General features: G+C 41.1%; 1 protein-coding gene across 5 annotated transcripts in view; it reads left to right on the top strand.

Annotated features, from left to right (window-relative positions):
• Positions 1 to 15,115, top strand: part of KLHL32 (kelch like family member 32) — a 502,881-nt gene that overhangs the window by 50,649 nt on the left and 437,117 nt on the right. For all 5 annotated transcript variants that reach the window (XM_029595391.1, XM_029595390.1, XM_029595392.1 and 2 more), the window contains one exon: positions 6,684 to 6,795. The gene's annotated coding sequence lies outside the window, so the exon portion shown is untranslated. The remainder of the gene's footprint in view (positions 1 to 6,683; positions 6,796 to 15,115) is intronic.

The raw sequence follows: 15,115 nt of genomic DNA, 5'->3' as shown, positions 1-15,115 counted from the left end.
TTAAAACAAGTTTATTGCAGCTTGAAAAATAAAGACCAGGTCAAGATGACAAAAGTAGTGAAAAATATTATAAGAATTACAACTAAAAGAGCAGCAGTATCTTTATCCATAATAGCCTTTCTTTTTTGAGCTGAATCTGTGACTTTTTACCCTCCCTGTGAAGGGTGGGAAGCTCTGGATCTGTTTGGATCATGAGCCACCAAAAACTGAATTTTACAATTTGTCTGGTCTCTACTGTTAATTGAGCATAGAGGATCAAACAAGCTGGAATGCAGCCCCTCCTAGAAGGGGGTGATGTACCCTTCAAATAGAGATCACTCGGGCTAAAATAAAACTCCAAAGGTTCTCTCAGTGTTCAAAATTACTTCCTTAATTGGTGGACCTTGAGGCCCACCAAATACAGCAAGCTCAGGCCCTGATTGTCAGTTTGACTCCAGCTCCTCCAAAATCTGATCCCTCTGCAAAAAAATATATTGCCAACCCCTTTTTATAAGAAGACTAAAAGCTATCCCCATTAAGGATGGACCCAAGCCAGGGGGAGGCCCAAAAAATTCAAAACCTCCCATAACCCGGAGATCTGAAATGGTAAAGAGGAACAAAGAGCAGTATATAATACAAGAGAGGTTATATTTGGACAGGGTAATTGCTTGCCATTTGGGGAGAAAAGGAGCCTTTGCTAGCCAACTCTAGATGAGGAGGGATGGGTGGTGGGCTGAAGGAACCTTTTTATTTATTTTATTAATCTATTCCAAAGGTTTGTTTTTGATGGATGGAGAGGAGATGAGAGTCTGAAAATTGTGTTTATGCTTTTTGCTTGGTGAATATAAGGTGGTAACATGCATCAAGCTTTTGTTTATATTGTTTTCTTTGTATTTTAATAAAAAGTTTGAACATTAAAAAAGGTTTTGACAAGCTCTTAGAGGAAAAGTCCATAAACTGTTATTAACCAGGTAGACTTGGGGAAACCCACTGCTTATCCCTGGGCATAAGCACCATGGAATCAGTCTACTATTTGGGATCCTGCTAGATATTTGTGATCTGGATTGGCCATTGTTAGAAACAAGATACTGGGCTTGATGGACCCTTGGTCTGACCCAGTATGGCTGTATTTATGTTCATATGTTCTGTCAGCAACAGGATTCTTGTGCTTGCCCAAAACAGTAGGGGGCCCCAAAACCACAGCTAGAAACCTAAATAAACATGGGACAGGGTTCTGACTGGACTGGGGTGAGCATAGCTGGGATTCTGCTATCTGTGCCAGAGGACCTTTCTGCCAGGGGCGGGGAGTGGAGGGTAAGGCTAAGGTTTTACCGTATCAGTTGGCCCAGAATAACTTCAGCAAAATTCAAAGAGAATACAGATTAACCTGTTGGATATCCCTCTAAATTGTCCACTAAAACTTGCTTTGTTGGGATCTCAGCATCAGGAATTGCTGTAAAAGGAATTCTCCTCCCTCTTAGAGGCCAGTGCAATCTAGCCCATTCCACCAAGGGAAAGAGGGCAGGGATTTTACTTCAAGTACTTCCTGATCCCAAGGAAACAGGGTCACTACATTCCATTCCTAGACTTGAAGGCTTTGAACAAGTGAGAGTGAAGTTCAAGATGGTTAACCTAGGCATCACTTTCTCAAAAAAGGGTATTGGTTATGCTATCTAGATCTGAAGGATGCTTACACCCAGATATAGATATTTACATGTCATAGAAAATATCTGATTCATAGCAGGGAGCCACCACCTCAAATATTGCTTGTTGCCCTTTGGTCTGGCATCAGTGCCATGTGTAATCACAAAATGTTTTGCACTGGTGGTGACACATCTACACTAATTGGGGATGCAGTAATTTCCCTGCCTGGACAATTAGCTGTTAAAGAGCACATCTCAAGACTGTGCTACAGAATCAATGAGCAAAACCATCCAGGTGTTGGAGTTGCTAGGGTTCATCATAAACTACCCCAACTCCCACTTGAGCAAGTGATCTCAATTGGAATTTATAGGAGTGCTGCTAGATACTTGGGCAAGAGTTTTCCTCCCACAAGGGAGGATTATCACATTGATATCTGCAGTGGAGAGGATAAGATTCTGTCAACAGATGTCGGCATGGAGCATGTTGAGATTGTTGGGCATCATGGTATCATAAGACGAGCCCAATGGACCCTCAAATCACAGTGAAATCATAGAAACATAGAACAATGGCAGAAAAAAAAAATCATACATCTAGTTTGCACATCCACAGCAACTATTCATCTTTATAATCCCTATCACTCCCTCAGAGATCCTCTGTTTATCCCATGCTTTTTTGAATTCAGATACTGTCCTTGTCTCCATCACCTCTGCTGAGAGGCTTTACAATGCTGGGTTGCATAGAGAGAAGCATAACCAGCAGGAAAAAGGAGCTGATAATACCCCTATACAGATCCTTGGTGAGGCCTCACCTCGAGTACTGTGTTTGGTTCTAGAGACCGTATTTCATACAGGATGGAAGCGGACCAGAGAAAGCCGACCAAAATGGTATGGGGTCTGCACCAATAGACTTATGACATGAGACTGAAGGACCTACATATGTATATACTCTGGAGGAGAGGGACAGGGAGATATGATATGTACTTTTAAATACCTAAAGGGTATTAATAATGTACAAGAATTGAACCTTATCCAATGGAAAGAAAACTGTAAACCTAGTGACATTGTAAGAAGCTTTAGGAGGGTTGGACCAACATTAGGAAACATTTCTTCACAGAAAAGGTGGTAGATTTCATGGAATGACATCCCAGAAAAGGTAGTGAAGATGAGCACCGTAATGAAATTCAAAAGACTGAGGGGTAAATACAGAGGACTCCTAATGACTAAAGGATGGATATGAAGAAAAAGGGTAACCTATGTTAATCAGGTTAACCTGCACAGAGTGGCGGTTACTACTCTAGGCAACTTGCTGGGCAGATTGGATGGACCACGGGTCTTTTTTTTTGTCTTACTACATTACTACATGTGTAGTGGGTCTCCCGTTTCAGTGCTTTATCCTTAACTAGGGGTGCTATGGGTTCAGGTTTAAGTCCAGATTGGGGAGGGGGGCAGATTTCTCTTCCGGGGCCCCTGGTGCTATTGATCACAATCTCCATGACCATTTCTCACACTAGATCAAATATTTCCAGAAAGTGCCAAATAGTGAGAAATAAAAGCAGGGAAATCAAAATCAACAGTGAGAAACCAGGAATCACAAAAAGGTCCATTCATCCCTTAGTCCACACTGGGGTACACTCAAAGAAAACTCTGGAATCCGTAGTTGGTGTTAAAATAAAGTATAGTTCTTTACTGTAACTTAAAAAAACAGGATCCAGGTCAAAATTACAAAAATAAGAATCAACATACATCCAATGATCAATAAAAAGCAAATGGTTTTTCTGTTCATTCTTCTTCTGTTCATTTCCCTTCCTGCTGTTGCATCTTCATCCTGATTGAAAATATCCTCACCAGTAAGAGTGGGATAACTAGAGTGTAGTTCCAGTTCTGGCATGAAAGAAGAAAAAAAAAATCACCAAGCAAAAATACCAATTTGGGTTCCAAAATGTCAAACACTTCAACTGTAATCTAAGCTCTCAAAAATTACAAGTCTCCTGAGTTATTGTCTGAAAAGACTACATCCCTCTTTTTACCCCATATGTTAACTGGTCGAATGGACAAAAAGATCTCTGATCCAGTCCTTTGGGATACCAGGGGTATGCCCTTCCTTCAGACACTGGTCAATGAAAATCCAAAAAGTCTTTAAAAATACCCCCTCTTCCTCAAAACCTCTTCACCGAATGCTTGAATTGCCTTCTGTGATATCCTTTGGGAATCTCCAGCTCTCCAACCACCCTGCTTTGAGATCCTGGGGAAATCTCTAACTTTATAATCACCTCTTCATGAAACCCAGGAATAGTTTCAAGCTCCTCACTCTTCCTCTATCTCCTTACCACTCATCCACTGAAGCACTGGGCATGCTCCAAGGTACTTTATACCCCCAAAAAGCCTATCCCCTGAAAAGGTGGGGTTATAGCAATGGGAGGAATCAAACATTATCAAAACCCCTCCTCCTGCCCCTAGATAGCAAAAATCATATAGGGATAAAGTTAGTGGCTGGCATAGCCCCTTCACATATGTTGTTATCCTCTACCCTCTTTCTAAAGAAATATGTCCTTAGATTATTCCTGAGTCTTCTCCTTCTACACTTATCCCATGATCCCTTATTCTAGACCACCTTTATATTGAAAGAGGCTTGCCTTCTGTGCATGGAAACGTGGAGGTATTTAAATGTCTCTATCATATCTTCTCTCTCGCCTTTCCTCTAGTGTATCCATGTATAGATCTTTAAGTGTGTCTCAATATGTTTTAGAATGAAGACCCCACACCATTTTGGTCACCTCTGTCTGGACTGCTTCCATCCTATCTTTATCCTTTTTGAGATATGATCTCCAGAAAGGAACACAGTACTCCAGGTGAGGCTTCACTAAAAACCTATACAGGAACCATTGTCACCTCATTTTTCATGCTTGTTATGCCTCTCCCTATGCAGCCTACCATCCTTCTGGCTTAGCCACCATCTTATCTGAACAAACATTTGGAAAAATAGGAAAAACCAGGAAAAATTACAGTTCTCATCCCACATTTCATTCCAGTTCCCTCAACTCCAATATCTTCTTCAGTAGTCCAAGAAAAAACATTTTTCCCCAATCACAGCCTCTTCCAGTATTCACAATGTTCAGACAGCTTCAGAAATTATCACTCTAGCTGTAGGCCGAAGCCTCCTGATGTCTGCAAGCAGGCACAGATTTCCTCCTGGTCCTGGCAGTCCCCAGCTGCAGTTGTATTTCCCCACTTCTTGCACTTAACAGTTATCCAACCTAGCTCTAGGAAGACCCATTCCTTTTCTCTTGAGCAGTGAAGTCCTCCAAGCCCTGTGGAAAGCTCCAACTAGGCACAGTATGTCTCCTGTTCCACCACAGTTACAAATCATTCTCCAACTACTTTTTTTTTTTTTTTTCCAATTCACCAGATTACTTGGTCTCTTATCAGGTCTCTTGGGATGCTTTGGCAGTATCCCACCTGAACTCCCACTTCTCCCCCAACTATATTCCCGGGAGGGGGCAACAGCTACATCTTCCTTCTCCCCAGTCCCACATGTAACCAGGGGTTTTATAATCTTCTATTAACCATGCCCAAAGGGGCTGCACCAAGCTGTCAGTTACAGGGTTCCTGTCATTCCCTTTGTCCTCAGCATGAACCTTTTTCCTAGAACCTTCTCACACCCACATTAATGCAACCTTTACAGAAAGGATTTCCCTTGGTAGGAAAATTTAAAACTTTAGCATAAAATTTCCCTTTTTGTTTACTCCTCAAATACCTCTTATGGCACATAGGTGTCACATGATAATGTCCCCGATAAGTGAGGGTTGACATCCTACTCTTAAAAGTAAGCAACTGTGCCATACATATACAATGATATAATACATACATCATTATAGCAATAATAATATCCCTAATTCAAGCAAATACATCACCTTCTCTCGCTAGGGGAGTGAAAGGTCCTATCACTTACCTAAAAAATCATACTCACGTCTCTGTTCTGATGCCAACTATGTAACCCCTGGACTGGGACCTTCTTTAGGAGTCCACAGTACACATAATTGAATTCCGGGATCTAAATATTTTCAAACACTTCACCCTATTTTCTTTAATCCTGGTACAGGATTCTTCCATTGGGGTGAAGATAACCTCCTGGACCCTGGTCATGATGTTCAACTTTACTATAGCCAATGGAATGATGTTTCAATACAAGTTTATTGAAAAGCTTTTTAAAAAATGAAACATGATAGGCCCAGTATTGAAAGTTGGCCATTTAAGTAACTTTGCCAGATATAACTTAGCCAACTAAATTACACAGTATATTCAGCAGCTACATTGCTTAATATATGCGTATACATTCGCGTTTAGCTGCATAAGTTATAACCTGCTAAGTTAGACCTGCTCTATGGCAGGTCTAACATAGCCAGTTAATTTTTGCGGCTAAGTTGCTCCACCCTGACCTGCCCACTGCCCGTCCACAACTTATGCAGTTAATCTTTTAACTGTATAAGGGACTTATACAGCTACGCGGTGGCCGCTGAAGGTAGGCTCATATTCAGCAGCTGGTAGGTAGCCGCATAAGTGCCACTTATACGGCTAAATAGTGCTGAATGCACTTCGAATATTGGGCCCAATATTTTTTTACAATTCTTTTTCCTTTTTCCTCAAGGGGGTACTATGGAATGAATGGTATGCATCCCTACTCCAACTAGCTTCAACGTAACCACTAGGGCAAACTCTTTTAATAGGGATAACAATGAGGCCCTATACAAATATCTAAAATAAACAATTATAATAAAAATAAAGTTTGTAATTCGTGCTAATGTCTTTGTATGGTGTTTTATTGTTTTTTTGTTTTTTAAATGGGTGCAATTTCTGGTTTCTTCTCAGAGACTTATCTGTGGTACAACACTAGTACCATGTGGCTATGTATCTGGTGATTTCCTGTAGGCTTGGATAAGCCATGGTTTCATGTGGCTTTCTTAATGATGTTTACATTGCATTATGTTTAATTAACTTGATGCTTTGTTGTCTGTCTTTTTCTCCTTCTACCCAAAATTCATTCTGTGACCTTGCCCTATGAAGAACATCTCTGCTGTCATGGAATCATCCTCATCTTGATTCAAATGCTGACCTTCAATGGCTGTTACCAGAGAGGAGCTTCATCCAGAGTAGAGCATCATTTCCTATGCCAGGGGTAAGGACAAGTATGCTATCCCTAGAATTCTCTGCTGCTGTTGCTTATTTAAAACCAGAAATTTGCTGGTTTATAATTGCCATTCAGTGCTCACTGTTGACAAGTGCAGCAGGTATGTTGTTATGGTCCAGTGAACAAAAGAGGGGGTTCTCTTGTCTAGATGGCTATCTCATGTATCATATAACATGGTAAACACCATTGTGTTGGCTTGTTAGCCACTGAGAGTGATAATATGTAGACAGTCTCTTCCTATTATTTAAACACAGGATTCGTGCTTCTTATTATTTTTCAAAAAGATCACTTATGTTTCTCTCATTAATCGGTCTTCCGTACTGTGTTTTGCTTCTTGCCGTTGTTTCACTCCTGCTGTCTAATACGCCTGACACTGCCAGTGTTTCGACAACTGATGTCTGCTTCAAGGGCTGGGGAGTAGGTGTTGGCATTTTTCTTACTTAATGTGCCTCCATTTTGTTGTGTTGGGCAGCTTAGACAGCAGGAGTGAAATAACAGCAAGAAGCGATCACAGTAGAGAAGACCCATTAATATGGGAGAAAGAAAAGTGACCTTTTTGAAAAATATGAGAAGCATGAACCCCGCATTTAAATAATAGGGAGAGACTGTTTTTAAATGATTTAAAGTGCAAAGAAAAATATAAAAAAAAGTCTACATAATACCACTCTCAGCAAAGGTATATGATTATATTCAAGTGGTTAACAAGCTGATACAGTGGTGATTACCACGTTATATAATACCTGAGGCAGCCATCTAGGCAAGTGAGCCCCCTCTTGTTCACTGGCTTGTGTTTTTTGCTTTGTTTTGTGCTTTTTTTTTTTTTTTTTTTTAAACTATTTATAGATTTTCCAACATATACAAATAAAGCAAGAACAGAATCAAGTAGAATACACACATCAGAACATGTCTCACTGCTTAGTCAAAAATACAGCCAAAATGCTGTGACTTGGTGAGCTGAGCAGTAGTGCTGCAGCGCAGACCTAGAAACATAGATGAGGAAAAAGCATTTAATCTGCAGAACTCACTAGATATGAATGATATGGACCCTAAATTGCGTTATATTTGAACTGTTCATGTCGAACATCTTTTAAAGGCCACTCTTTAACCACTGTAACATTTATATCATTTACATACAACCATTCCCCTTCAGAGAGCCTCTGTTTCACTCTATTTGAGCTTCCTCAGGGAGTTATTACTCAAAGTTCCTCTTCCAAAATATAGCAATAGTGAAATGGGCTGCTACATGCAGATGGCCCATCAATCGTCTAAACTTCCTAGGAACTAAAGAACCATCTCACCTCTCAAGGAAACCTGTAATGGGCGCGAGATAAATGGAAACATTAATTATTTCAGCAATGACATCAGCCTCTTCGTGCCAAAATTTCCTAATACCCACACAGTGCCACCACATATGTATATAAGTGCCTCATTCGTCACAACTCTACCAACAGTACGGACTATAATCAGAAAACATGTTAGAGTAACTGACAGGCATTCTGTAGGTTTTGTGCAACAGCTGGATCATTAACTCTGCTTGGCGTTGACAGAGAGAACTGCGATGTGCATTGACCCAAATACTTTTCCACATGGGACAGTGAGAGAGGTACCCAAGTCCTTGTTCCGTTGGTGAATCAAACTTCCAGGGGTGTCTGTGCCAAATTTCCCTTGTAGAATTCCCCAGTAAATGAATGTTGTACCTTTTTGCAAATGCTTCAGGGGCAGAGAAATACCACTGCATCCCATTCAGCTCCAGGATAGGAGCAGCTAGGTCAAGTAGCCTAGAGAGTGCTGCCCATAGTTGTAGATAGTTAGCATGCATGTGTGTGTGGGGAGGTCTAAATCTGAGCTCAAGGATTCAAAAGTGGAAAACTGCCCAACTTCCCAAAGCTGTGCAAGACTAAGCCACACACACTTTCCATTCTTTTAGCCCAGGAGCAAAAGTGAGGCCCAATATTGTGGTATTACCATATACGGGGCCCATTAAGGACACTATATTCCTAGTCAAACCCAAGAATCCCACAACCTGTCCCCAAACTTTCAATGTGTGGGCTAACAAGGGGCTAATCCTAGTCACTCTCCTACAGATCAGGGAAGCAGGGGGGAACAAAGGGTAGCACAGTGAGACCCATCTCATCAGATTGGGACTGTCCTAATGACCTCCAGACTGCACCTTTATGCCTGAAGCATACCTTTAGCGGTTTTAATCAGGCTGCCAATAGTACACTAAAATTAGGAAGCATCATCCTCTTGTTTTTTAGGAAGCCACAATTGACTGAATTTGATACGTGGCCATTTATAACCCCAAATAAAATTTGAAACTAGACTACGTAGGTTGTCCAAAGACCCTGTCATATCACAGGGGACATGCTGGAAACAGTAAAGAAATTTAGGCAATATGCTCATTTTAAATAAATTTATACACCCTGCCCAAGAAATCTGTAAGTTTGCCCACTTCTGCAAATCATTGCGTACCTTGGTTCAGTAGACCTTCATAGTTATGCACAGAGGTTTCTGAGATCTCATGGAACATAAATGCCTAAATATTTGAATCCCTCATTCACTATTCAAAAGTCAGCCATACAAGTGGGGACAATGTTACGAGGATCAATAGGAAAAATTTCAGACTTGTCATAATTGACTTTATACCCAGTAAGAGCCCCAAATCGCTGAAGTACACCAAACAAAGTGGGGCCGGACCCCCGTGGGGTGGAAAGAAAAATCAAAACATCAACCACATAGAGATATATAATGTGCTCATGCCTACCAAACCAGAAGCCTGTAATTTCCTGCTGTGCCTGATCGAGGCATCCAGGGGTTCTATGGCCAGGTCAAAAAACAGCAGGGATAGGGGGCATCCTGCCGTGTACCACATTTTATAGAAAACAATGGGGATAATACCCCATTAATTAAGAGTCGTGCTCTAGGAGCCTCATACATGGCACTCACCCACTGCATAAATTTCAGGACTGAAAACAGGAATGACCGTAGATATGATCAAACATCTTTTTTGTGTCCAAAGATACGATTCCCATTTTCTCCAATTTTTTTAGAAAGACTGACAATATTAAATAAATGTCTAGTGTTAGCTGAGGAGACACATCCTTTGACAAAACCCTGTCTGATTGTATTGAACTAAGAAAGGGAGAGTACCCTTTCCAAACGAAGTTGCAAGAGTTTAGCAAGTATTGTAAGTCTGAATTTAGCAATGATTTTGGATGGTAAGATCCACAGTCGGTTGGGTCTCTACAAGATTTATAAAGGAGAGAGAGTCACATCATCCAGTCCCCCCCCAAAAGAGGAATCCACCAATCCGGCACCATTAAGCACAGACAGAAAAAAGGGGGTAATGTCCTCCAGACATTTCTTATAAAAAATCAATGTGATAACCGTCAGAACCCGGACACTTCCCCAGCCGGGAGAGCCTGGATTGCCGTCCGGATCTCCAAGAGAGTAATGGGCTCAGCTAACATCTCTTTGTGGGCCTCACCCAACTCAGGGTGGTTTATACTATTCAAAAAGGCCTGGATTGTCCCAGCATCCTGCTGAGCAGAATCGAGTATAAGACATTAGTCGCTCTAGCTTACATGGGTTCGAAGTCGTCCTACCCTCTTGGGTACGTAAGATTGTAATATGTGATTTCCCCTGACTCTCCTTCACTGCCTTAGCTTGCAGAGTCCCAGTCCTATATCCATGTTTATAATAATTAACCCTGATAAATTTAAGAGCACGCTCAATTTTGGCCATTTTCATAGAGTGAAACTCTTGTCAGGTGCGTTTTAATTTTTGTTATGTAACGTTTTTGCAGACCCTTTTATGCTGGGCTTCCAGCTTTGAAATATCATCCAGCAACAAAGCAACTCTTCTCTCTTATTTATTAAGAAAACTGGCATAGCTGGCTATTTGTCCTCTAAGATAAGCTTTGAAATTTTCCCATCGAAGAATGGGCGAATAATCGCCTTCAGGGTTGTGTTCATTAAATTCGCATACTGCCTTTTTAACCAATTCTAGGAGCTCCAGTTTGCCCAGCAAGGAAGTATCTAGCCTCCACATGGGAGTTCGAAGTCTAGTATCCAAGGGACTAAGCAAACGTTCCGCAGAACTATGATCTGAAATAGTGCAAGTGAGGATTGTGCAATATCGTGTCTTAGTGAGGACGTTAGACTTGATTATTTTTTATGTATACCTACTATAAGACTGATGTGGAGGTGAATAGAATGTGTTTATCCCTGTCCGTGACATGATAATGTCTAATAAAGGGTAAGTAAGAAACCAACTCACTGCGATCAAACCCCATGCATAATTTATCATATCCAAAAGCAACTACAATTTCCAGTAATCTTATAGAAGGCATCCTGATTGTGATTGGGGCCGAATACATTCACTAGAACAAATTTATCATCATAAAGAGAACAGTCAAGAATAATATATCTTCCTTCTGGGTCATGTATCGATTTATGCACCTGCAGTGGCAGATTTTGCTGATCAACACACAGGCTCCCCAACTTCGAGAGTTATAGGATGAGTAGTAAACACTATCCACCCAACCACTTTTCAACTTCTCATATTCTACATTGGACAAGTGAGTCTCCTGCAAAAGCAGGATATGAGCCTTATTACGACTCGCCCATTGCAATATGTGCTTCCTTTTTATGGGAGATATGTCCCTAACATTTAAGGACACAATCTTAAAAGCAGACATTAGCTTATAGTAAAAAGAACAGGCTCTGCAGGAGGCTCATTCTTAAAAACATGAGAGAAGAACACCAACAAACAAAGCTCCGCACCATACAACCACACCCATTTGAAAACATGATGGCCGAACCAGGAAGGAAGCAACTCCGACCAAGAAGCTTCAAGAAATAAACAATAGTTTAAGTGCGTAAGAGACTGAACAGTGGGATTTGTAGGGTTAGAAAACCCCCAAACCCAAAGATAAGGCAGTAAGAACACCCTAACCACTACAAGCAGTCCTGTAATCAATGTTAACCCCCCCCCACCCACCCCCAACTATCAACCAAATGATTCCAAACTACCCCACCCATAAGGGTAACCCAACTAACCCAGAAGGCACAGAGCTGGAGCCCACCCTAGTGGGAAACTAATCGGGACCAGGGGCCCAGCCTTAGTGTATCCACCCCTAACCCCAACCTCCAAAGCCAATCCCCCACAAGCCACCTAACCCTTATCAAGGAACCCGTAGCATATCCACCCGGTAGCAATAGCAAAACATCGAAAATTACAATAGACTGTTCCGATTCAAATCAGTTCAAGAGACGACAAAGTCCAAATGGGAACCTCAACACGTCTAAGGAAAACAAACAAGGCTCGAGCCAGGTTCCCAACACACTGGAAGGAGAGAAAACAACAACTTTGACACAGTTCAAAAGGTGATATGACTTCAGCAAGGACTACTAGCAAGCTGGAAAAAAGTTGTAAAAACATAAAAGAAGCATAACAAGGGTCCATTGCAGAGGGACCTGTTCTTGCAAGATGCATGTTAAAAATAAGACAAAAAGAGAGAGGGCCCAGTCTAACAACTGGTGTTAATCTTTGTGCCAAAAGCGCAAGCGAAGATCGTAAATGAGTCAGACAGTATCGTGGGGTCGCCGGGTGACCATGCCAAGTATATTTCAAAAATTATATAAAACCAATAAAGAGAGAACTCTGGTTATCAACAGTTCAGTTCAACTGAGCCTGCCAGCCTCCCATGGGGCGCAGCAGAATGGTGACCAAAAAAACCAAACCAAAACAAAAAACCCAAATCCACTGCGCTATCATGATGTATCCAGGGGGTTAGTATAGCGTTTCACTTCAGAGAGCAACTGTTCAGCCTTTTGCAAGGTAGAGAACACGACTGCCTTATTAATACTAACCTTGAGCTTGACTGGTTAGAGCATCGCATATGGGACCTCCAAATTTCCAGACTCCTGTTTTACTGCCCCAAAGGCCTGGCACTGTTTCTGTAGCTATGGTGAGAAGACAGCGAAAATCATAATCTTCACCCCTGTGTGAGCCAAGGATCCGGCTTCCCTTGCAGTTGTAAGGATGCGTTGCTTGTCTTGAAATTTATTAAGGTCCGCCACATTCCTCTTTGGGTCGGCATCGGCATGGTTATGCAGTGTGCCTGATCAATTTTAATGGCGCCATTTTTGCACTGGATGTCAAGCAGCTGGGGACGCCATTGCACTATAAAAGCGACAGCATCACTTCCCTCAGTTTTCTCCGGGAGGCCTATAATCCGAATACTATTATGCCCGATTGGTTTTGTAGATTATCAGTTTTATAAACGATGGAGGTCTGCTAATGCTCCTTTTTCTCTACCTTGGCACTCAGCGATTGTCAGCGTGTCTTCCAGATCTGAAATGTGGGTCTCTGCTTCCTCCAGCTACCCCGAGTGATGCCATACAGTGTTCATGAGCTGGGAAATGTTGTCCACCATGACACCTAGCTGGGTATCGAGGTGCGAGGTTATTTTAGTCATAAACGCCTCCATAAGGCCCTCAACTTTATCCGGGCCGTTAATGGTAGCCACAGGGGTCTCGTCCGGTTCCTCATCAAATATGGATGCCGCCAACTCTCTATCCCACTCTGGCAATTTGCCCCACGTCAGTTTTTTAGGGGGCTTCGATCTTCGCTCAGCCCAAAACGCAAGTAAAGAACCTTGGGAAGAATCCTTACTCATTGCCATAATCACTAGATTAGTAAAAGGTGAAACGATTTGAGCAAGTAAGTATGAGCAACACATCTCCGCTTCACTCAGAGCATAACCAGAAGTCCAGATTATTGTGTCTTAATAGGGGTGAACTAGTAAGGCATGTCCGTGTTTTTCTAGTTTGTACTACCATTATTATGGTAGCAGGTAAAAAGACCCTGACTTGACCTAAACAACATTGCATTACATTTGATGTAGCTGAATATTTCTGGGAGAAGGAGAAATTAGTTTAAATGTGTCAAGGGTTGTTGGTGGTATGGGGTTGGACATATATCAAATTCATATGACTTCCCGTTACTTGTACAGGTTTTTTAAAACCAGTTCTTATGCATTTGTCATGCCAATGCATACATCTTGCGTTCTTCTCTGCTACCTCAGTTAAGAAAAAGAAATGATAAAGAGAGGTTAGAAGATCTCCAGAGAAAGGAGGGGTCTGCACCAAAAACCATATGAGATGAGAATGATGGACCTAATGTATATTCTAAAAGAGAGGAGAGATGGGGGAAGGAACATGATAGAGACATTTAAATATCTGAAAGTTGATAATGCAGAAGAAGCAAACCTTTTTTTAATGGAAAAGATGTTATAGAACTCTGCGTCATGATATGAAGCACCAAATGTATAAACTCATGAACTATGTCAGAAAATGCGCTTTCATGGAAAAGGTGGGGATGCCTGGAACATACTCCCAGAAGAAGATGAAGAGAGAAAAAAAAAATGGTACCAGAGTTTAAAAAAAAAAAAAAAAGCATGGGATGTGCTCATAGAAAACAAGGAGCAGATGTGAAAGCAAGAGTTGAGCAATCTACTGACTGCCACCAGCACTGGCAATAAATATTCACACAATGATGTTATTTGTTTACTTTTCAATAACTTATTTTAACAATTTTTGTGGATGCGATAAGGGGGTCACATGTTTAATTTCAGTATGCCCATAGGCTGTTATGCCATGCCTAAGTAAAGACATATGGTGACCCTTTTAAGATCTTTTTTGATAGAATTGATCCAAGAAGATACCTTCTATCAGGGCTTGTTTTTCTTTCTTTCTTTCTTTAGTGCTTTTCAGTCTGGTCTGAAAGTGCTATAGCAGTGATTCAGTCCGTTCATCTGTCTGTCTCCCTGGTGGCAATGTAACTTCTGTAAAAGATGACCGATTGACTTTAAGTCTTGAGTGAAGGTCAACAATGGTTCTGCAATTTATGCTATTGCAGATGGGCACTATCGGACAAGTGGTACCAACATAAAATAAAAAGTGGAAAAGTGTAAAAAAAATTCCTATATATGCATGATTTGCTTTGTATATTTTGTTTTTTTCCTTGATCATATTGGACCTTTTTTTTTTTTTTTGTAATGTGAAAATAATCATTTAAACTGAACACCCCGAAAAGACCAACACACAGGCACTAACACTAAATCTCAAGTGCATTCTCTAAACATCTAACATGTTTGTTGCATCATACAGCTAAATTAAGTAAATTAATTAGGGTGCGATTTCATAGTAAACAATAAAATTACCTTGCAGGTGTGCGTTTTATTTATTCTGCAGCTGGGAATCATTAACATACTGCTGACATGGTTCACAAAGCTTTCATTACA

Source organism: Rhinatrema bivittatum, chromosome 3 (genome assembly GCF_901001135.1).
Source record: "Rhinatrema bivittatum chromosome 3, aRhiBiv1.1, whole genome shotgun sequence".
Classification (NCBI taxonomy): Eukaryota; Metazoa; Chordata; class Amphibia; order Gymnophiona; family Rhinatrematidae; genus Rhinatrema; species Rhinatrema bivittatum.
This window is presented reverse-complemented; position numbering and strand designations above follow the sequence as displayed.